Genomic DNA, 24,229 nt, shown 5'->3' with positions numbered 1-24,229 from the left:
ATGTGAGTATGTACTGTTTGTTTTTTTTACGTTTACGCTGGTAACCAGGGTAAACATCGGGTTACTAAGCGCGGCCCTGCGCTTAGTTACCCGATGTTTACCCTGGTTACCCCGGGAATTCGGCATCGCTCCAGCGCCGTGATTGCAACGTGTGTCCGCAGTCTACGATGCTGGAGCGATAATCATACGATCGCTGCGACGTCACGGATCGTGCCGTCGTAGCGATCAAAATGGTACTGTGTGACGGTACCCTTATAGTTGGGAGGTCGGAAAATCATTGTGCAGATCAGGAGAGGGAGGGTGACGGTGGTCCTAGAGGAGCTAGGCTGGATGGTAAATACCCTTAAATCAAGGCTAAGACCAGAAAATATACAATCCCTCCTGGGGCTGGTTCTGGACTCCAAGCTCCAAATCTGTCTCCTACCAGGGGATAAGATAGCCAAAATAATGGCCCTGGCACTGTCAGCAATACATCAGCTAAAAATGACACTAAGAAAGGTGATGTCCTTGCTAGGATCCCTAGCATCTTGTATACCAGCAGTAAGATGGGCCCAATTTCACCTGAGACCACTACAGTGGGCGGTCCTCTCAGCACAGAGGTCGTTAAAAGGGCACTTAGAGGGAAGGTTACATCTTACTTTGACAGTAAGAGACTCCCTGTCCTGATGGACAGTAAGAAAGCATTTGGCATCAGGGGTCCAGTGGTTGAGGCCGGTGGAGGACGTCATCACGACGGATGCGAGTAATACCGGATGGGGGGCACATCTAACATCCTACTCAGTGCAGGGAACCTGGTCTCCTCTGGAAAGAGATCAGAGTTCGAACTTAAAAGAGCTGTGGGCTGTGGAAAGAGCCTTAAGACACTTTCTCCCCTTCCTTCGGGGTCACCATGCCTGAGTCATGTGCGACAATCTCGCAGTCGTGTCTTATATCAACCACCAGGAGAGAACGAGGTACCATACCCTTATGGGGGCAGGAAACCTCCTACTCCAGCTATCAGAGCAACACCTAATGTCCCTTACGGCATTTCACATAAGGGAATAGAAAACACAAAAGCAGAGTTCCTGAGTCGGAAGAAATTGAGACAGGGAAAATGGTCTCTAAATCCTCTAATTTTTAAGCAAATAGTGCGGGCATGGGGGAGGCCGGAGATGGATCTGTTTGTAAGTTTACACAGCAGGAAAGTGAGGAACTTCTGTTCATTAAATCCAAGGGCGAATGCTTTTGCAGTAGACCTTGGAAGTTCAGTATGGCCTATGTATTTCCCCCGATAGAGATGATTCCAGTGGTCGTAAGGAAGATCAGGGAGGATCAAGCGACTTTGATTCTCATTTCTCCATTTTGGCCAAGGAGACCATGGTTATCCCTTCTAAGGTTGATATCCGTTACCGATCCATGGATTCTTCCAGAGATCCTGGACCTTCTTACCCAGGGACCAGTGTTCCACTCTCAATTGAAGGACAATAAACATGGATGAGCGCAGCATGAGAAGCACCAGATGTTTTAATTGGGATGTTTCAATGAAAGGTGGGCGGGTTAGCCTCTCACCTGGAAGGGTTGTGCACCCCTGCACAACTCTGGTAGCAGATGTCTTCGTGCACTCCTGCTGTGTTGCTTCAGGACTGCTCCTGTGCTGTGCTTCCTGGTCTAGTCACGTGGGCCCAAGATCCAGTCACGTGATTCCACTACAGAGGATGTGACATCATTTCAGGGCCTGTTTTCTGGAGATGAATTCTATGGCCCCAAGCTGCTCCAGCCACAAGCCTTCAAGGGGAATATCAATGTTTTTTGGAAAAAATATGTATGTGGTCAATTTAAGGAGCGCTATGGCTATAGAGCACACTGAAATAGATTAGTGGTAAACAAACCTTTTATTAAACCACTACGCGTTTCGGCAGCGGACTGCTACCTTCCTCTGGTGGATTTACCTAAATCTACCTGAGGAAGGTAGCAGTCCGCTGCTGAAACGCGTAGTGGTTTAATAAAAGGTTTGTTTACCACTAATCTATTGCAGTGTGCTCTGTAGCCATAGCGCTCCTTAAATTGACCATATAGATCTTTTTTCCAAAAAACTCTCAAGTGAAGGGCTTCCATCTGGCAGCATGGAATTTGAGAGGGCATTACTGAGTCGGCAGGGGTTCTCACAAAGGGCTAGTATCCACCCTGTTGAAGAGTAGGAAGGTGATTTCTTCAAGGATCTATGGTAGAACATGGAAGAGATTACTGGAGTTTTTAGGGCAGCCCTTGGGGGATGATGCTCCCGTAGGAGCTATTGTATAATTTCTGCAGTCAGGATTGCAATTAGGGTTAGCAACTAACACTCTCAATGTACAGGTGTCGGCCTTGGGTGCCTTGTAAAATTGCAACCTAGCATCAAATAGATGGGTGTCCCGATTTATAAGATCCTGTAGTTGATCAAGACTGGTTATAGTTCCAAAAATGCCTCCATAGGACCTGAACCTAGTTTTAGAGGCACTAACTAGGGAACCATTTGAGCCCTTACAGGAGTTATCTGCGAAATCCTTCACGCTTAAAACGGTGTTGATAGTGGCCCTAACATCTGCCCGTGGGGTAAGTGACATACAAGCCCTGTCTATATGTCCCCCCTACACACAGGTATATGAGGACAGGATTGTTCTAAGACCTGATGTGGCATATCTCCCCAAGGTAGTTCGTAAATTCCATAGGAGCCAGATCATGTTTCCCTCCTTCTGTAATAACCCTAAAAATCCGGAGGTAGAAAAATTCCATACCTTAGAGGTGAGGAGGTCCATGTTAGAATATATGTCCATGACCAGTCAGTGGAGAAAGGACCAGTCCCTATTCTTAGCCTTCTAGGGTAGCAGAAAGGGTTACAGGGTATCTAGAAGTACCATTGCCAGATGGATCAGGGAGGCTATTAGTTTATCATACTCTGCGAGTGGCGCTCTCGTTCCTGAAGGCATCAAGGCTAACTCCATCAGAGCCGTGGGTACCACCTGGGCTGGAAAAGCGGAGGTATCCGTTGATCAGATCTGTAAGGCCGCTACCTGGTCCTCACCATCTACCTTCTTTAAGCACTACAGACTGAATCTGTCCTCTTGTCAGGACTCTGAACATTTTTTACCTTTTGTGCATTACTGCCCTTTTCCAAGATGGCGTCTTTGGTCTCATGTGCACTGTGTCTTCCTGCTATAAAACTCCACCACAGTCTTCAGTCTGTGCTAGAGTATTTTGCCTTGCATCCAGCTCCTGACCTCTGATTACTACTTGGCTATATACCTGCTCCTGTGAACCTGTGTGGTGATCCTGCTACCCTGCTCTGAGTTCCTGCTGCATGCACCAGTTTCCAGTAATCCTCCTTCATCTGCTGCTCGTGTTTACTTCCATCTGCATTTGCTGGACATGTAAGCTGTTTCTGCTCTGCAAAAACCTGAGACTATTAACCAGGCCTCCCTGGTTGAGCTAAGATATGATTTGAACTGCCTTATAAGCTTATTTATCTGTGTTTGAACTAAGACAAGGATTTATTCGTGTCAAGTATCCTCAAGAATAACTGTGCTTCATAGACTTTCTGCTTGATTGCATTTTCCTCTGAAGTTTCCTATAGACTGCTAAGCTGCGTTTAATATTTACACCAAGTGTTGTGGACTTGAGTTTCTCTCTGCACCTGTTTGAATCACCGTGTGATATAGACTTTACCACTTATAAAACTGTGTACTGTAGTTGTCTTGTTCCACGCAAAGAGTCTCCTGAGTTAACCCCTATAATTATTACAGGATACTCTAGCCATAAAAAAAAGGAGACTGCTGGAACAATGTCTGCAGAAAGCAGATTAGAGCAGGTGTTTTCCATAATTAGATCACTGCAGAAAGATGTGGAAGGTCTGCAAAAGAAGTTTGGAAGCTTTGAACACAATCAACAAGTGTTTGGACAAACTTTGCAGGACTTGGGCAACCGCATGGCAGCCCAGGAAAACAAACTTGCTGGCATAGGGTCCCAGTATGGATGGGCTTTTCAGGACATAAGCACGCAAATAGCTGCACAAGTGACTTTACCCTCTGGGCAACCGCCATCAGCTAGCCCACCTAAGTTGCCCCCATTCAGATTTAATGGTGATCGCGACAAATTTCTTGGCTTTGTGAATCATTGTATGCTATATTTTGATGTGCATGCTGACCGTTTTCCTACTGATAGATCCAAAGTATTGTGTGCAATAATGCTACTGACCTCACGAGCGATCGCCTTGGCGAATCCGATGATTGAGTCTCGTGATCCACGGTTAAATAACTTGGATGATTTCTTGGCCGCTATGGTATTAATGTTTGATGACCCTAATCGCCGTGCAACTTCTGAATCTGCTTTGTTGTCTTTACGCCAGGCTAAACGTTCTGTTATTGAGTATGCCACAGAATTCAGGAGATTAGCGGTAGATACCAATTGGGACAGTTATGCACAATTGCCTATTTTTAAAAGGGGTCTGTATAGTATTATAAAATATGAACTAGCTCGCTCTGAGTCACCACAAGAGCTAGAGACATTTATACAGCATTGTGTGCGCATAGACATTCGCCTTACTGAGCGTAGGCAGGAGAAATTTGCTGCATATAACCGTATTTCTAACTTTTCCCTTCCTTCCAAAGAGCGTGCAGGTAAAACCTCTCGGGAGTTGGAGGAGGTGCCCATGCAAATTGATTCTGTTCAGAGGCGCGAGATCAATGAGCGCCGGGAGCATCGCCTTCGTGAAAGTCTATGTTTCTACTGTGGCCAGTCTGACCACTTCTTGATCAATTGTCCTAAGTGTCCTAGACGGCCTAACAAGGTGCTAGCAGCAGTAGGGGAGTATGACAACTGTGATGATGGATCTGACATCTCTGAATGTAGCCTGCCTTTAAACGCTGTATTCCGTTCACTTTCTATGACTTCACCCCCCAAGGAGCTGAAGGAGAAGAACTCTCACTGTTCTCTCCCTATTAAGATCCTGTGTTCAGGACAGTGGATTTCCAGTGCAGCTATGATTGACTCAGGTACAGGTGGCAATTTCATGGATATCGCATTTGCCAAGGAACATGGTATAGAAATTCAGCAAAGAGCCTCTCCAATTACCATGGAAACAGTGGATGGGTCACCTTTAATCTCTGGGCCTGTGGATCAGGAGACCGTACCCCTTGAAATTTTGTTGGAGCCTAATCATCAGGAGCAACTTTCTTTTTTGCTAATTTCTTCTCTTCATTTTCCTGTGATTTTAGGCATTCCTTGGTTGCGTTCTCAGAACCCAATTATCAACTGGGAGACCAAGGAGATTATCTTTCCAACAAGGAGCAACTCAGCGTTAACAGAAGCTGTCCCTGAGTCCACGGCTACGGAACCACATGTACAGGTATTTTCTTTACCTCCAGCATATAAAGAGTTCTCTGACATCTGTGACAAGAAGAATGCAGATCAGCTTCCTCCACACAGGCATTATGACTGTCCCATTGAGCTGCTTCCTGGGGCAGCTATTCCTTTTGGTAACGTATACCCTTTGGCGGCACCTGAGATTCAAGCCTTAAAGGAGTATATTGATGAAAATCTGGCCAAAGGCTTCCTACGTCCTTCTTCCTCACCAGCAGGGGCACCTATATTTTATGTAAAAAAGAAGGATGGGACCCTGAGAAGACCCTGTGTTGACTATCGGGAACTCAATAAGGTAACCGTACGAAACCGTTACCCTTTGCCTCTGATTCCCGAATTACTGGAAAGAGTCCGCCATGCTAAGGTGTTCCCTAAACTGGATCTTCGTGGGGCTTATAATTTGGTGCATATTCGTCCAGGGGATGAGTGGAAGACAGCATTCCGATGCCGGTATGGACACTTTGAATATCTTGTGATGCCCTTCGGGCTTTGTAATGCCCCTGCAACGTTTCAACACCTTGCTAATGACATTTTCAGAGATTTGTTGGACCAGTTTGTGGTGATCTATTTGGACGATATTCTAATCTTTTCTGACTCTCTACAGGGACATGAAGAACATGTCAAAGCTGTTTTAAGACGTCTGAAAGAGAACGATCTGTATATCAAGCCGGAGAAATGCGAGTTCCATCGTTCTGAGATACAGTTCTTAGCTGGTTGAGCTAAGATATGATTTGAACTGCCTTATAAGCTTATTTATCTGTGTTTGGACTAAGACAAGGATTTATTCGCGTCAAGTATCTTCAAGAATAACTGTGCTTCATAGACTTTCTGCTTGATTGCATTTTCCTCTGAAGTTTCCTATAGACTGCTAAGCTGCGTTTAATATTTACACCAAGTGTTGTGGACTTGAGTTTCTCTCTGCACCTGTTTGAATCACTGTGTGATAATATAGACTTTACCACTTATAAAACTGTGTACTGTAGTTGTCTTGTTCCACGCAAAGAGTCTCCTGAGTTATCCCATATAATTATTACACCTCTGCTGACTTAACCTATGGTAGAAGGGTTCTGCAATCAGTGGTCCCTCCCTAAGGTGTTTAATTTCTCAAAAAATCTCTCAGGTGTGCTGTCATGGATGAAAGAAAAACACGAAGGTTACTTACCGGTAGCCGGTTTTTCTGGAACCCATGACAGCACTCGTATATTCCCCCCTTCTCACTTTTTGGGTGGGCACTATAGTTTGTGTGTCTTTTGTTTATATAATGTGGTGTTGGTTATCTGTTTAAATTAACCAGATGTCCTCTCATACTCTGTAACCCAACTGAAGCAGGGGAGAGGTACCACCCTTTTATTTCAGTAGGTTTATTGTCCTGGCTGGGCGCATCCCTCTCTCAGGTGTGCTGTCATGGGTTCCGGAAAAAACAGCTACCGGTAAGTAACCTTGGTGATTTCAGCAGTTTCAATATCATCACAGACAGGACTACCATGACAAGTAACGCCTCTATATACAGTAGATGACAAGATTTACCATTCACAATAGGTGATGTCACAGCTCACCTCCTCCTCCTGTACAATGACTGATAACACCTCTATATACAGTAGATGACAAGATTTACCATTCACAATAGGTGATGTCACAGCTCACTTCCCCCTCCTGTACAATGACTGATAACACCTCTATATACAGTAGATAACACATGATCCACCATTCACAATAGGTGATGTCACAGCTCACTTCCTCCTCATGTAAAATGACTGCTAACACCTTTATTTACAGTAGATAACACAGGATCCACAATTCACAATAGGTGATGTCACAGCTCACCTCTTCCTCCTTACACAATGAACTTTGGCTAAGTTAGCGGATATATGGATTAGAAGCTCAGAAGTCTTCTATACAAAAGATAGGTTCTGAGTAGTGTTGAGCGATACCTTCCGATATGCAAAGGTATCGGTATCGGATTGGATCGGCCGATACCCAAAAAATATCGGATATCGCCGATACCGATACCCGATACCAATGCATATCAATGGGACACAAAATATCGGAATGATTCCCAGGGTCTGAAGGAGAGGAAACTCTCCTTCAGGCCCTGGGATCCATATTCATGTATAAAATAAAGAATAAAAATAAAAAATATTGATATACTCACCCCTCGGACGGCCCCTGGCTCTCACCGCTCCAAGCGTCTGCCTCCGTTCCTAAGAATGCAGAGTGAAGGACCTTCGATGACGTTGCGGCTTGTGATTGGTCGCGTGACCGCTCATGTGACCGCTCACGCGACCAACCACAAGCCGCGACGTCATCGCAGGTCCTACACTCACTGCATTCTTAGGAACGGAGGCTGCCGGTTACATCGCTAAGGTCCAGGGTCCGCCGGAGGGGTTAGTATATCCATATTTTTTATTTTTATTCTTTATTTTTTACATGAATATGGATCCCAGGGCCTGAAGGAGAGTCTCCTCTCCTCCAGACCCTGGGAACCATACACTGGGAACTTCCGATTCCGATATCACAAAAATATCAGAACTCGGTATCGGAATTCCGATACAGCAAATATCGGCCGATACCCGATACTTGCGGTATCGGAATGCTCAACACTAGTTCTGAGTCTATTGATGCTGTGCCAACAAGAAGAAGTCTGAAATTGGGCCTAGTGATTAATGTGAAATTTGCAAAATGTTTACCGTAATTTTATTTTTAATGATATGAAAAATAATTTTTTGTAAACGTAAAAATATGTTTGCAATAAAAAGCTGATTTAACCATAATAAATTCCTCTCAGAGAAGCTCATATGAGTGAAGGTAAAGCCCTGCATAAACTTTTTTATCAATCCGAACTTGGACATACCGTTTCCATAACTCCCTGGACATTCTTCTTTGGGAAACCCCATACACATTAGACTGACAGATTTGTCGATGAAGAGGGCGGTGGTTAACCAAGTTTAGTATTGCTCCATTCAAAGTGTATGGGACGGATGTAGATGGCCTTGTGCTGTATTTGGCTACCTCTGTCAGTCTGAACACATGCAGCTGCATTGCCGAACAGCTGATTATCGGGAGGGCTCCAGGTATCTAGGTTCCCGATGTAGCTTTTCAGTAAGCGCTATAACTATTCGGATAAGAAGTTATCCAAAGCTATTCGCTCATCCCTAAGACAGTAATTAAAGTGATGGGAGGCACCGGACTCATGATCAGTGGGGGCCCCAGGGGTGGATAGGTAATAAATGTTGTTCGTTGTCCAAACCCATGCATGTCTGTACCCCAAAGTAAGTCTTAGGCCTTCATAAATAGGAGTCTATTGGTTATCAATAGGCTATTGAGGAGAACTGCATGGAAACTGAATCTGTCCTGCCAGCAGACTGAGCTGAAATTAAATTGGGCTCCATGCAGTTTCCTAATATATTTTTATAAGTTCTCTCCAGACCGGAGATACACGTTAAATTAACTCTATAATCTAGATTGTGATCTTTCTAAACCATCCATGACATTTAATGGCCTCCGCCGAGCCCCGCCATTCCTGAAAACACCCGTAAAACTTTTCCTAGTAAGAAAATCAATCGTTTACTGGTCCTTTTGCCTGACTCATTGTAACTTCACATCCTATAAATAGATTTATAACTTCTGTTATTTTTGGTGATTCTTTCCCTGGCAAAAGACCAGAGGATAGTACTGAGGAAAAAAAAACTCTGTCAGATTCAGCAGAAATGTTGTAACAGAATCTGTGCTGATTCAACTAAGAGCTGAAGTATCGTCCATGCCGCCCACACTTTGCTTGAGCCGGCTCCATACTTTTTAAGGCATTATGCAATCTTCTGGATGCAGCCCACGTACAATGACAAGGATCTGTTTAATTTTGGGGCGACCACAGCATAAAGGCTACTGTGCAGCAGTACACCCAGGCTTTTCATCCCGCGTCCAACCCATTTATTGGAACGCTGATATTTTCGTATAAGTTAATGGGTTGTTGATGGATCACAGACGGAAAGACAAAGTTAATGACATTAGCTCGGTTTACTTTGGAACTCGATCTAGGTGCGGCTGTTTACAAAAACAAGTTTTGATGTTTTTGCCTTCCCCCCCTCTTTTTGCTAATTTCCATTTGATGGCCTAGAAACTGGGTGACCATTGTGTGGGCTTTATTAACAACTCAGAAGCCCTACAGAGGACGCCTCAGTGTCCCTGTCTGGAAAGTGTTGTCACTCTGGACTTGGACTGATGAATACCCCCGGGAGTGAGTCAAGAGTGATTCACAAAATCTGTTCACCTGCCCTACACGATATCATTAGATGAAATCACTTTTCTTTAACCAGACATGGGAGAAATCTAGTATGTTGTGCTGAGCAAGCTCGTCTGCTTAACCATTGGCATTGTTGTGTGTAAGAGGCCATTTAAACGAGTTAACTGATTTGTAAGGCTCTGTGCGCACACAGGTTTTTTTTTTTAATAAGTCCACTGCGAAAAACATTTGAAAAATGACTGAAACACTTGAAAGACTCCAATTGTGAGATAGCGCTCACTAATGGGTAGGGGAATACTCGCTTGGCAACAGGATAAATGCACATGGGCACGGTTTTTAACACAAAACAGTCTATGCGGTTTATTAAAGAGTCATAAACCGTACCACAAACAGTTCATTATATCCACTGGAGAAGCTGCCTAACTGGGATCACCAACTTGCCTGTCAGACATACACCAGTCTGTTCCAGACCCACAGAAGGATTGTAGCTTCCCCCACACAGTAGCCTTCACCGGCTCTGAAGATCCATGGCCTCACCACGTGCTCTTCAGGGATCCGGTCCACATACAGGACCTCCCAACACAGAGGCCACTCAGGATCATGGCCTCACCAGGTGCTCTTCAGGGATCCGGTCCCCACTCTGGACCTCCCAACACCCAGGCCTTTCCTCTAACAAAACCAAGATCCATACACAGGAGCCATGTGACCCACACCCTGGTCACATTACATACTTGTAACCACTCCCATAGGTGGGAGGTGTGTGTGGCAAACTAGCCCTGCCAGCCTCCCTCTAAAACAACACAATTACTTGTGGGACTACAGGTCCCAGAACAACCTTACTTCAGGCTTGCAGGGCAGAGTATCTTCCTCTGCGACACACATACCAGCCATTCACAATAATGCCGGACTGTGTCTCATCACCAGTTATGCCTGCGATTGCCATGCATTCCTATGGCCTCTATACGCCTACGTGTGTATTCTGGGGAGACCATGCAGCGCCCCCAACCTGTAACAGGGGTCACTGCATGACACTTTATTTCTATTATAAAACATTTTTGCTGGTCACATGTTCAATAACTTCATGTTTATTTTCTGCTTCAGATTTGAAAACAAAACACCTGGTGTGATAAAAAGAGTGCATGTTACTTCTTTGCAACGTCTTCTAATGGAAAATGCTCAAACCCTGGCACTGTCCAATCAAAAGGGCGCAAACAACTTAAACTGCATCAGAAAAGAAAAAAACTGTAGCAGTTTAAATTAAAATAACATTGCATTTTTTGACCGCCTGAGAAAAAGACCCTCTTTGTGGACTTGCACTAATATTGTAAATCAATGCAACTTTCAGACATTAAATCTGCTCATGTAAATGCAGCTTACATAAGTATTTTCTAAATCACACAACCATTGGAAGGGGGAAAACTTGCTGGTCGCAGGTGGTCCGATCGTTGGGAACCCCCTGCAATCTCGAGGAAGGGTCTCTGCAGATGTGAACTTAGCCTAACACAGGGCATGAAAGTAAATACTAAGACAGTAGGAGAAGTATCCAGGCATGATGGGTATTCTTAGGTAGGTCGTAGTAGAAAACAATATGGGTCCTGATGACTACCAGTGGAAAAGAGGGAGACAAAAAAGATGGAACAGAGGACAGATAGCAGTGGAAAGAAAGAAGGCATAGTCTGCAGGAGGGTTATCGTAATCGAAGACAAGATTACAGTAAATAGCAATTGAGCCTAGGAGAGTACAGAAGGCATCAGTGTTCTGAAAAGTGATCAAGTGATCCCACGTAGTGGTGAAGTGAGCATTAATAGCCTCAGGAAAAAAAGTCAACACCTCTGTCCTACAAGTATGTAATTTTTCTGACTCTTTAATCAAATAGATTTTCAGTATCTGGGAACAACTTAGACACTTGTGAAAGTCTCAGTGCTGCAAAACCCAAACATATTCTGATTTTATACATCAGAAAAACCCCATTGTGACTCATAACCTATCCAAAACTGTACGTGATTCCCCTAGATCAGTCATGATTGCCATATTCCCAGCCTTGTGTTCTCATTATTTCCAGACAGTAAGAAAATCTCCATGTGATAATGGCGCAATCCTGATTCTACAATTTTTTTTTAATCTTTTTACTGACAAATTAGACAGAAATACTTAACAAAAAGAACAGGCTTCTTTTGTCTATGACCTTAAACAACAAAAATAAAACCAGATGCCTCCCCTCCCCTGTGTCTCGAGTTATTTAGCAAAATGTCTCCATAACTATTACTTTGTTGGCCTGTGGTCTAAACGAATAGGTGTTTTTTTCCCCAATCAACTCCAGTAGGTACCAATTCATGCCTCCGAAATTGGAGACTAGTCTATTTCTAATATCCAAGGGGAAGGGTATTCATATACTTTTTCCACATGTCAAAAAAGTGTTTATTGTATTTAATGTATGTTTCTTTTGGGATTAACTGATCCATTTTGAAAAGGTAATGAATAGATTTAATTAGAGGGGGTAGGGGGCTTGCAATTATGCCAACAGTGAAGAATAATCTTAAGTACTGCACCGCAGAAATTAAAAACCACACAGTCTGGGGTCAAAGAGAAGGATGCCTCAAATTTACTGATTCTACAATGTTATTAAAAAATTGAAGATTAATCCCCTTCAGTCTGCATACGGCCACCTTTGTATATTGATCTCTTTAGATCTCTTACTACCTAATACTAGTAATTAGTTTGACTCGTGTAGTCACATTATTCACAAAGCCTGCACCATGAGTGAAGAGTAACTGGCTGACTGCCCTCTTCTGGTAAAGATGTAGTATTGCACCATGTTCTTAAAGTTAATGGTGCTACACTTTATAATTACATGTTTATTAAGTTGCATAAATAACTATTGGCCTGACCATTTTTACAATTGATGCCATTTTCCTTTTGGTTTGAAAAACTTTTGGATTTGCTAACATTAATGCACTGAAAGGATTTTTCTGCTTCAGATAATCCCTGTTTTTAAGGTTCCCTGAAATCTATCAGCAGGATTTCATAACTAAAACTATATGCGGGCCTTCAGTAGGGCTCTAGCTGCCATTGCAACTCCTGCTGTCCACAAACACATTTAGAAAGGGTAAGGGGCGGGGGTGATGGCCATGAGACTAATTGTGCCAGGAAATCCTGCTGTAGGAGGTTGACCGCGGTATTTAAGTAGGTAAACCGCACCAATCAGTGCTCTGTCCAGTTGCAGCTGTTAGCGAAAAGCGAGGGCTTTATTACACAGCCAACACCTGCCCGGTTTGGAGTTGGCTTTGCTCCTCAACCCACTCCATACACCCAAACCCCACATTGGACATACTAGTCCTATAACCGGGAAGGGGTTAAAGTAACTGAAATTTCTTAAAGACCTGTCAGAATTTTTTGATTGGTGGTGGTCCACTGCCAAGACCCCCTCCAATTGATAAAGCAAAGGGACAGAAGTGCTCAGTCAAGGGCAGCTCTCCTTCGAGATTAAATATGGTCTCGACATTCAGACCCTCATAGATCAAACCTTGGGACCTTAAAGGGACTACAGAATGTTCCTTTTATGGAACCATCAGCATTTAGCTATGATCAGTGGGGAAACCTAACAGTAGGTGTTCGGTTTCCATGCAGCACCACCACAGGGGTGCATTCATATCCATGAGCTGTCTATGTAACGCAGGTCAGGATGGATCCTCCAGAGCTAGAGACTCTCTTTGTAGAAAAACATGGCTGCTTTTTTCCAGCAATAGCACCAGTCGCTGTTTGTGGTGCTATAGCTTGACCCCATGCAGTAACACACATTGCCAATGGACTGGAGTTGTCTATGAGCCAGAAGTGAAGCAGTTTTGGTGCTAAAAGACAAATTTTCTTTGAGTTCACATCTGATCTGTTGCGAATAGTTAGATGTATAGGGCTTCAGTCTTGTCCATGAGGAGCAGCTCTAGGCTTGTAGATCCTGATAGACCAGCAGTTATACAGCCATTTCTTCTAATGTGAACATGCGCACATTTCCCAATTCAGCATCCTCGGTTCTGAATCTCACTGTGTCCAGGCCACATCGATGGCTGGAGGTCACACAAGTACATTCCTGTCATGCTTCAGAAAATTCAGACTTCAGACATCTCAAATCCCCCCTGAGGCTACTGTTAGGGCATGGAAACGGTCACTTTCCTTAGCATTGCATTTTCAAAGACTCTTATTCCCAGGAATAATTTAAATACCACATGCAATAAAGAGGCATTCACAAACACTGGGACAGAGTTTCAGCACCACTTTGCAAAACCTTAACTACTTTTAATGCATATTCTCACAACAACTAATCTTCTACCTACTTACAGTCATGTGAAGTGATCGCCTCCAGCTATGACGCACATATTTGCATAAACAATATAAAGCGTATAGGAATATAATTTTTTTTTCCTATATGTAGGCTGTGTCTGGTATTGCGCCTGATAAGTCAGAACTTGTTTTTTTTTATATAAGAACCTCAATATATTGTGAAAATTTGAAAATTTACAGGATCCAAATCAGATTTTATGTTAGTCTCTTATTTTGGACTTTATTGATGAAGGAGGGTTAACCATTACAAGTGAAGTGTTATATACATTATGTATACATTACTATAATTGGTAATTAGAGAGGAGCAAAAAAATTCACATGACCCTTATGCAGTGTCCACATCGGTACGTTGAGGCAGTGTGCCTCATCTGGCCGGCTGGCATGCTGGTTGCCTCTTGTGATTACTAAGCATTTGTGTCTGAGCCAAGGAAGTTCGCTCTGCCATTGTACAGCTACCACAGAGTACCAATGTGGGCACCAGAAACCAAAAACTAATCCAAATCTCACACCATCCACCAAGGGAATTATTGCACCAATCATATACAAAAAATGGGGGAGCCTAGCATTCAGGCAGGAAGGAACTTCATGGGGGAAAAGGTACTGATTGATTTTATATGGGTACAGCACATCGAACAGCATCATGTCCACAACCAACTGTTCATATTTTGGTTTGAACATTGATTTAGATGGGGCTTAATATATTAAGGTCACAATATTTCTGAACAAGGATTCACTAATATCTTGTACAAATGTGTCCTATTTTTAATGATAATACATGTTACTCGATTTCAGTCATTCATGGAAAGCCAGTCCCTAGGCTTGTGAGGTTCTGTGTGATAGTGACCTGTCAGGTTACAAGTGATTGTGGTCCGCTAGTAGTTTAGAGCTCATTTTTCCATCCGCTTGGTTCGGCAGTGGATGATATCCATATATTGTGATTTCTTGTTCAATGGATTATGGAGGACTTCACTGCTCTAGCTTCTTGATGGCTGTTTGGCAGAGCAGCTGAAAAATAGGCCTTTCGAGGCACTGTGATCTGAACACTCAGAAAGAGATTTTTCTATCAGCAGCAAGTTACTTTTCTTATCCAGGACATGGGACGGATGCTCCATGTCTCTCAGCGTACCATCAACACTGCCATTGCATACTGGCCCGAATTGGAACACACAATGATACGCTGACGGGCGTGGTTCTAATCGGAAATGCGTCCCTAGCCTCAATACTGATTGTATAGATCACGGTAGGTGTGATATACTGTTGGAACACACTCCACTTATCGGGAGTGTATTTAAGGGAGCCAGATATACCAGTTAGCGTGCAGACCATCCGGAGGGAGATTCTCCAATATAATAATCATTTAATGTAATGAGCTTTGCTTATCTGATATGGTCTTTTAATTTGAAAAGTCTTATGAGGGCTCTAAACCAATCCAAATAATGGTGCTTTTTTTACTGAAGATTTGGATGACAAAGTTGGATTAGTGAAGGTATGATGGGCAATACTGTTCTTTCCACTAGAGTGATCTACATTCTGTTTAGTGATTCTTTGACACTGTCCTATATGGCTTATAATTGCATTTTTTTCAAATGAACTGCGCTAGCACTTTAAAAAAAAAAAAAAAATCATTGTCCCTCCCTTACCACACAGGGTACAACAGGGCAAAAAGTTTCAGCCATAGATGAGTGGGGGCGCCTACCCTAGTCATCCTCCGCGGTAAGGTAGGAAAGTGGTGGCGCTTACCGTAGCCAACCTGCTCGGCAAGGTAGGAAAGTGGTAGCGCCTACCCTATAGCCATCCTCCACGGCAAGGTAGGAAAGTTGGGGCGCCTACCCCAGCCAAACTCTGCGGCAAGGTAGGAAAGTGGTGGGGCCTACCCTATAGCCAACCTCCGCGGCAAGGTAGGAAAGTTGGGGTGCCTACTCTAGCTAACCTCTGCTGCGAGGTAGGAAAGAGTGAGTCTGAACAGGGTTACATATTTTCCCCTTAGAATTGTTTATGTAATTGGTGTTAGTCTTTTGTATATGTCTATTCTATTTTAATAATTAAAGGTTAGATTTTATGATATTCTAAAAAGTACATAATTGGGCGGTGACTTGGTTTAGATTTTGCTTGTACTACATCATCCAAGATACGCTGTGAATTTTATGCATATTCTTAAAAGAATGCCACATAGATCACCTGCAAGAACAACAAGACCCAACATCAAAGACCTAAACTTGGGGATTATGGTCAGAATGACTCAAAGTGTGGACGTCTGCAAATATTCGTGAATTCAATACCTTTTGAGCTGCCATATTCCACACTTCTAGAGAAATCTTCATGAAAAGTCCCATGGCAAAGCGGAAGCCAGTACAGTTACCCTGTGTTTCTCTTGATGCAGGACAATGCCTGGGCTCCTATTTTAGGCAGTTCTTGCATGACACTGGCATTGATGCCATTGACCAAACTTCATGTTCCCAAGAGATTACCGTAATCCATTTGCAAACCTCTGGAACATTGCATATAAGTATATCCAATGCCGCAACACTGCACCACAGGCTGTTCAGAAACCCATTGATGCTCTGATCCAGGTCTTGGAAGAGATCCCACATGACACTATCACTATCTCTTTAGGAGCATGCCTGGATGTTGGGGTTGCACACAGGCACGTTGAGGCCTTTCACATTTTGAGTTCATGTGATAAAATTTATGCAAATTGGATCCATCTGTGATTTTATGATTTTGGGGCTGATTTGGACTCCAGCTCTGTTTATTGAGGACTTTGGTTTCCATTGATCCTTGATACGTCATTTTGGTTTCAACACAATTTATGTCAGTAATGGGTTTTAACTTGAATCTTTCATTTATCAATATCGAATATGAGATTTCAGTGCTTCCTTAATTTTCTTCAGGGTAGGGTAGGGTAGGTTTATATACTTGAAATAATTAGGGTCAGTAAATTCAGGCTCTATTCATAAAACGTGCAGCTCAGAACACACCCTATGTCACTAGGAGTCCATTAGTCAGACAGAGGCCAAAAATGTGTCCTTTTAGCTCCTTATGGCCAGTATATGTTGTACCACAAAAATAATAAATAAAAGTACATCCAATGGTATCCAGTATACAAACTTATATTGTGCAATATGCAGGGACTTTTTTTTCAAATATGTAGCCTACAGGTGACCGAAGCCATTGTATTTTATGTGCTTTACATGATATATGATAGACCTCTTTAGAATAAGGTGCACATAATGTCCTCCTCATTGGAAAACCGCCTGAAAAAGACAATCAGAAAACACTCAAAAAATTTACATACTCCGTTCTATGTAAATGCGACTTGCTGAGTACATGTTCAGGCTTTTGAACATTTTTTTAACTACTTCATACTTCTAAAGACGCAAACTAGTTAAAAGAGGTGACCTGTCCATTCTTTCTGCTTGGAACATGCTCTGTACTTTACAATACAAGTCAATGGGAAAGCTCAAGAGATGCCCAGAAGATGCTCACTTGTTTTTTAGAATGTTTTGCCATTTTTTTTTCTTAAAAACCTCCAACATTTCTTCATTATTCAATGGAATAAAACAACCTGAAAACAACTGTAAAAAAAAAAGACATTACAAAAACCATGAATAAACCCTCTAAAAAAACGCCAGCAGCCGAAACTGTTGGCAAAAAACACTCCAGAAACTTAAAAAAAGCGCCACAGTTTCTTGAAGCATTTTCTACGTGAAAAACTTGACGGATTCACCCGGAATTTATAAGCTGTTGTGTGCACCTACCCTGAAATACTGATTTTACCACTTCAAAGCAACGCTTTCAGAGCATAGCGGCCGATGACCAACTCATTCTCTATTACTGTGCTCTACATAGGCATAGTCTGAGATTACAAATCTTGTCACTTTTTCTCACAATTTTGTAAGAGGAGAGATAGAAGCCTGCTGAAAGAGCTGTCCCAACTTTAAAAAAAGGTTTCTCTTGTTTGGACTAAAGTTAAGGTTAGAACTAGGTTATGGGGGTAAAGAGAAATCTATGTGAATTTAGAGCTTTTTCTGGTATCTTAATATTGATGACCTTTACTTGTATGGGAGAAGACTTGCAGTTCCATTCATGGCACAGTGTACGGAGCTGTGCCATTTTTTCTGCACTGTGGTCCTTCAATCAGCTGATCAGTGAGATCGGTTAGTGATAAGCTTTATCAATATTAAAGTTTCAGAAAACCCCTTTAAAAGGAATCTGTCAATATGTTCTACTCTCTTAAGCTGTCTATATGAGCATGCAGGTCGCAAAGTTGAAAAAAGAAAGGATACCTTGATATATGCGATTTGATGTTATTCCAGAGAAATCTGTGTTTCTTATATGTAAGTGACATGTTAAGATCTATGGGCAGGTCCCAGATCTCACCGAGAATCTGCTTCCTCAGATTATTTTAAATGTAAGGGCAGGGCACGTTACCAGTGTGAGACATGTAATGCCTGACAGTCTGCCTTCTAGGTCAGATTCTCTGTGAGATCTATGTCCGGCTCATAGATCTTAACAGCTCATTTTCATATTAAAAAAATGGATTTTTCTGGGATAAGACTTCAGATCACATATATCAAAGTATCATTGAACTCCGCTTCCTAAGACCTGCGTGCCCATATAAACGGCTTAGGAGAGTTAATCCTACTGACAGATTTGCTTTAATAGGTCTAATTGACCTCTAAGGGGTTCCAGAAGCTTAGAAAAATGGTTGTGCCTTAATGCAAAGTCCGCTGCTGTGACATTTACTCTTTACCTCCAAGGTATCATCTAGCATCAAGCTATTCAAAGAAAATATGTATCATAAAGCAAGTGGTTTAACGATATCTTACCCTGCCTGAGAACCAGGACCAATGTTCTCACCCAATGACGCCATCTTCTAATGTTCAACAGTGGCCCAAGCATATTGAGAATAAGAAACAGTGTGATGCTTAAAACATCAGACTCCATAATGAATATTAATTGATATGGAGAGTTTCCTTTTCAATAACGTTCTACATTACCTCTAGTTTGGAGTAGACCTCTTAGGAGAGTGTCAGCTTCTCTTACAAACATGTTACATCCTGCATGAAGGAGGGAGACCTCTCTGGTGATGACAGCTCGCACTAAGTCTTTAATTCTGTGGTATCCGCTCCTTCTTAGGCCGGTTTCACACGTCAGTGGCTCCGGTACGTGAGGTGACAGTTTCCTCACGTACCGGAGCCACTGACACTCGTAGACCCATTAAAATCAATGCATCTGTGCAGATGTCATTGATTTTTTGCGGACCGTGTCTCCGTGTGCCAAATACGGAGACATGTCAGCTGGAGACATCTCTCCGAACCCCGGCCCCCCATGTTATAGCCAGTCAAACCTCCCAACTGCTACACCCAGAAACCCCTCTAACCTTATTAATATTCCATGCATGCCTTCTGTCTCTTTCAATTGTGCTCTTTGGAATTCTCGCTCCGTGTGTAATAAACTCTCCTTCATTCATGACTTCTTCCTTTCTAACTCTCTTAATCTCCTGGCTCTTACTGAAACCTGGATCCAGCAGTCAGACACCACTGCTGCTGCTGCTCTCTCATTTGGTGGACTACACTTTTCTCATACCCCAAGATCAGACAACAGAGCAGGTGGAGGCGTTGGTCTGCTCCTTTCACCCAAATGTACCTTCCAAGTTATCCCCCAAGTACCCTCACTTGTATTCCCTTCCTTTGAGGTCCATGCTGTCAGATTCTACGTCCCCTTCTCCATGCGAGTGGCGGTGGTGTATCGTCCTCCCGGCCCCTCTCACCAGTTCCTGGATCATTTTGCCACCTGGCTTCCACACTTTCTCTCTTATGACACCCCCACCCTCATCATGGGTGATTTCAATATCCCAATTGCTTCTCCCCTCTCCCCATCTGCTTCTCACCTTTTATCTCTAACCTCCTCTTTCGGCCTCTCGCAGCATACTAACTCTCCAACACATGATGATGGAAACTCCCTTGATTTGGTCTTCTCCCGGCTTTGCTCACTGGATGATTTCACAAACTCCCCTCTCCCGCTCTCTGACCACAACCTTCTTTCATTCTCTATCAAGAACTGCCATCCCGCTCAGGTCATCCCCACTTTCCACACTTATAGAAACATACAGGCCATTAACACCCAGAAACTTATGAAGAACTTGCAGTCTTCATTGGCCCCAATCTCCTCCATCTCTTGTCCTGATTCTGCTCTGAAGCATTACAATGAAACCCTGCAAAGTGCCCTGGAAGAAGCTGCACCTCCTATACATAGAACAACTCGGCACAGACGGCGACAACCGTGGCACACGCTGCAAACACGTTTCCTGCAGCGGTGCTCCAGGTGCGCCGAACGTCTGTGGAGAAAATCTAATCTGCCCGAAGATTTCATCCATTATAAGTTCATGTTAAAAACATACAACTCTGCCCTTCACCTCTCCAAACAAACCTATTTCAACACCCTCATCACCTCGCTGTCCAATAACCCTAAACGTCTCTTTGACACTTTCCGGTCCCTACTCAACCCAAGAGAGCAGGCCCCAACCACAGATCTCCACGCTGACGATCTGGCCAATTACTTCAAAGAAAAAATTGACCACATTCGACAGGAAATCATTTCCCAATCTCTTCATACCAAGCACTGTCCTCCCTCCCCCACTGCATCTAGTTCACTCTCTGACTTTGAACCAGTTACAGAAGAAGAAGTAAGCAGGCTCCTTGCATCTTCTCGCCCGACCACTTGCACCAGCGACCCCATTCCGTCGCATCTCCTCCAGTCCCTTTCCCCGGCTGTCACCTCTCACCTAACAAAAATATTCAACCTTTCCCTCACTTCCGGTATTTTTCCCTCCTCATTTAAGCATGCCATCATACATCCACTACTTAAAAAGCCCTCCCTCGATCAAAATTGTGCCGCTAATTATAGACCTGTCTCTAATCTTCCCTTCATCTCTAAACTCCTGGAACGCCTGGTCCACTCCCGTCTTACCCGCTATCTCTCAGATAATTCTCTTCTCGACCCTCTTCAATCTGGTTTCCGCTCTTTACACTCTACTGAAACTGCCCTCACTAAAGTCTCTAATGACCTACTAACAGCTAAATCTAATGGTCACTATTCCATGCTAATTCTCTTGGATCTCTCCGCAGCATTCGACACTGTGGATCATCAGCTCCTCCTCACTATGCTCCGCTCCATCGGCCTCAAGGACACCGTTCTCTCTTGGTTCTCCTCCTATCTCTCTGGCCGATCCTTCACTGTTTGTTTTGCTGGTTCCTCCTCCTCTCACCTTCCCCTTACTGTTGGGGTTCCTCAAGGATCAGTCCTAGGCCCCCTCCTCTTCTCTTTGTATACTGCCCCTATTGGACAAACAATCAGTAGATTTGGTTTCCAGTACCATCTCTATGCTGACGACACCCAATTATATACCTCTTCTCCTGTTATCACGCCGACCTTTTTAGAAAACACCAGTGATTGTCTTACCGCTGTCTCTAACATCATGTCCTCCCTCTATCTGAAACTGAACCTGTCAAAAACTGAACTCCTCGTGTTCTCTCCCTCTACAAACCTACCTTTGCCCGACATTGCCATCTCTGTGTGCGGTTCCACCATTACTCCAAAGCAACATGCCCGCTGCCTTGGAGTCATCCTTGATTCCGAGCTTTCATTCACCCCCCACATCCGATCACTGGCTCGCTCTTCTTATCTGCATCTCAAAAACATTTCCAGAATTCGCCCTTTTCTTACTTTAGACTCTGCAAAAACTCTTACTGTCTCACTTATTCATTCTCGTCTGGACTATTGTAACTCTCTACTAATTGGCCTACCTTTTACCAGACTCTCCCCGCTCCAATCTGTCCTGAATGCTGCTGCCAGGATCATATTCCTCGCCAACCGTTACACCGATGCCTCTACCTTGTGCCAGTCATTACACTGGCTACCCATCCAATCCAGAATCCAGTACAAAACTACTACCCTCATCCACAAAGCACTCCATGGCTCAGCACCACCCTACATCTCCTCTCTGGTCTCAGTCTACCAACCTACCCGTGCCCTCCGCTCTGCTAATGACCTCAGGTTAGCATCCTCAATAATCAGAACCTCCCACTCCCGTCTCCAAGACTTTACACGTGCGGCGCCGATTCTTTGGAATGCACTACCTAGGTTAATACAATTAATCCCCAATCCCCACAGTTTTAAGCGTGCACTAAAAACTCATTTGTTCAGATTGGCCTACCGCCTCAACGCATTAACCTAATTATCCCTGTGTGGCCTATTAATAAAAAACAACAACATAATCACGTTCCTCCATCATGTTCTCATACACTTTATGCAGTTAATAGCCTCTGTGTCTGTACTGTTACATACTTAGGCAGTTAACTGGTTCATGCAGCTTTACATGAACACCCGAGCCTTACACTATGGCTGGTCCAAATAACTAAAGCAATTGTTACCATCCACCTCTTGTGTCTCCCCTTTTCCTCATAGATTGTAAGCTTGCGAGCAGCAGGGCCCTCATTCCTCCTGGTATCTGTTTTGAACTGTGATTTCTGTTATGCTGTAATGTCTGTTGTCTGTATAAGTCCCCTCTATAAGTTGTAAAGCGCTGCGGAATATGTTGGCGCTATATAAATAAAATTATTATTATTATTATTATTATTATGTCAGTGTTCGTGGGAGCGCACGTATTACACGGACCCATTAAAGTCAATGGGTCCGTGTAAAACACGTACCTCACACGGACGTTCTCCGTGTGGCGTGCAGGAGACAGCGCTACAGTAAGCGCTGTCCCCCCACATGGTGCTGAAGCCGCGATTCATATCTTCTGTGCAGCAGCGTTTGCTGCATAGAAGATATGAATAATAGTGTTTAAAAGAAAGATCTATCTGTCCGCCGCCCTCCCACCCCCACCTCCCATAGGGGTGGAGCCGCATATTCATGACTGTAATCGGCGGCCCCACGTGACCGCATACAGTAGAAGGAGCGGCCGGGACAGGAAGCAGCGACAGCCAACGAGGGAAGCGGGTGAGTATTTTCAGAACAGCGGGGGGGCACACAGGGGGTGGGGGTGGGGCGCCCAGGGGGTGGGAGGGCGTCGGACAGATAGATCTTTCTTTTAAACACTATTATTCATATCTTCTATGCAGCAAACGCTGCTGCACAGAAGATATGAATCGCGGATTCAGCACCAGATGCTGGTACGTGTGGTACCCAGCACGGTGCGTGTGGTACCCAGTGGGCACACGGGCGGCACACGTGTGCCACAAGTGTGCCACATTGATGTACACCAGAAACGTAGGGGCACACGGACACGGATAATTCCGGTACCGATTGTTTCCGGTACCGGAATTATCTGGACGTGTCGGACAGGCCTTAATATGGAGCGTGAGCTCCCCCTCTCCACCAAGACCAAAGGCGATGTCTGACGGGTGTCAATACACCTGTAGTAGCAAATGGGGCACCTGTGGGTCGAGAAGTCACTTTCCAGGTGATGTTCGCTGCTGTACATCACTGTGTTTCAACAACCCCGCTCTAGTACGTCTCATATAAGTCTTTCTCGGCGTTGCTACATGTGGACCAATTGGCGCGTCAGTCATTATGACAGGTGTTTTTATGTATCTACTGGAAAACGGAAACATGGGATCAAGTATATCTTCAAGACTATACTATATAAATTTGTACAAAATTAGTAAAATATTTTTGGGTTATTTTCTTTTTTTCCTTTTCCGAGACAGCTTCACAACAGTCCACAAGTTGTGTGCGGTATTGCAGCTGAACCCTATACACTTCAGTGGAGCTGAGATTCAATAACAGAAAAAAGTCCTGAATCAAAATACCACCAAAGTGGCTTGTTGACAAGACCACCACTCATGGCACATGCCCAGTGCCCCCAACTCCACCTTCCTCCATATAATTTCCTTTGAAGATTATCTGGCACTGGGGATTTGAAGCTCTGTTGTTTTTTTCCTTAGCCGGGCACAAATGATGACAGAATCGTGCATTGGTCTGCAATTTATATCCAAATAGATACATAATGAATATAACATTTTTTATTCAGCCCCAGATGCAGGGTACAATCTTATAGAAAACTATGGGATCAGTTCTGCCATCAGTTTCCCTTGGGTGTTTCACTACCATGCCAGAGGAAAAAAAACTACATTTTGGTTGCCAGATTGGGACCTAAGCAATAATATGGGTGTGTACTAGATTGATTAAAAAAAAAAGATAGTTTCGATATAATATCTCATCCGTCTATTGTGTGGTCAGAAATAAATAAATATATAATTGTATCATTATTTT

General features: G+C 43.7%; 1 protein-coding gene across 2 annotated transcripts in view; it reads left to right on the top strand.

Annotated features, from left to right (window-relative positions):
- Nucleotides 1-24,229, top strand: part of COL27A1 (collagen type XXVII alpha 1 chain) — a 477,424-nt gene that overhangs the window by 240,928 nt on the left and 212,267 nt on the right. The gene's annotated exons all lie outside the window — the stretch shown is intronic.

This window comes from Ranitomeya variabilis, chromosome 2 (genome assembly GCF_051348905.1).
Source record: "Ranitomeya variabilis isolate aRanVar5 chromosome 2, aRanVar5.hap1, whole genome shotgun sequence".
NCBI lineage: Eukaryota > Metazoa > Chordata > Amphibia > Anura > Dendrobatidae > Ranitomeya > Ranitomeya variabilis.
This window is presented reverse-complemented; position numbering and strand designations above follow the sequence as displayed.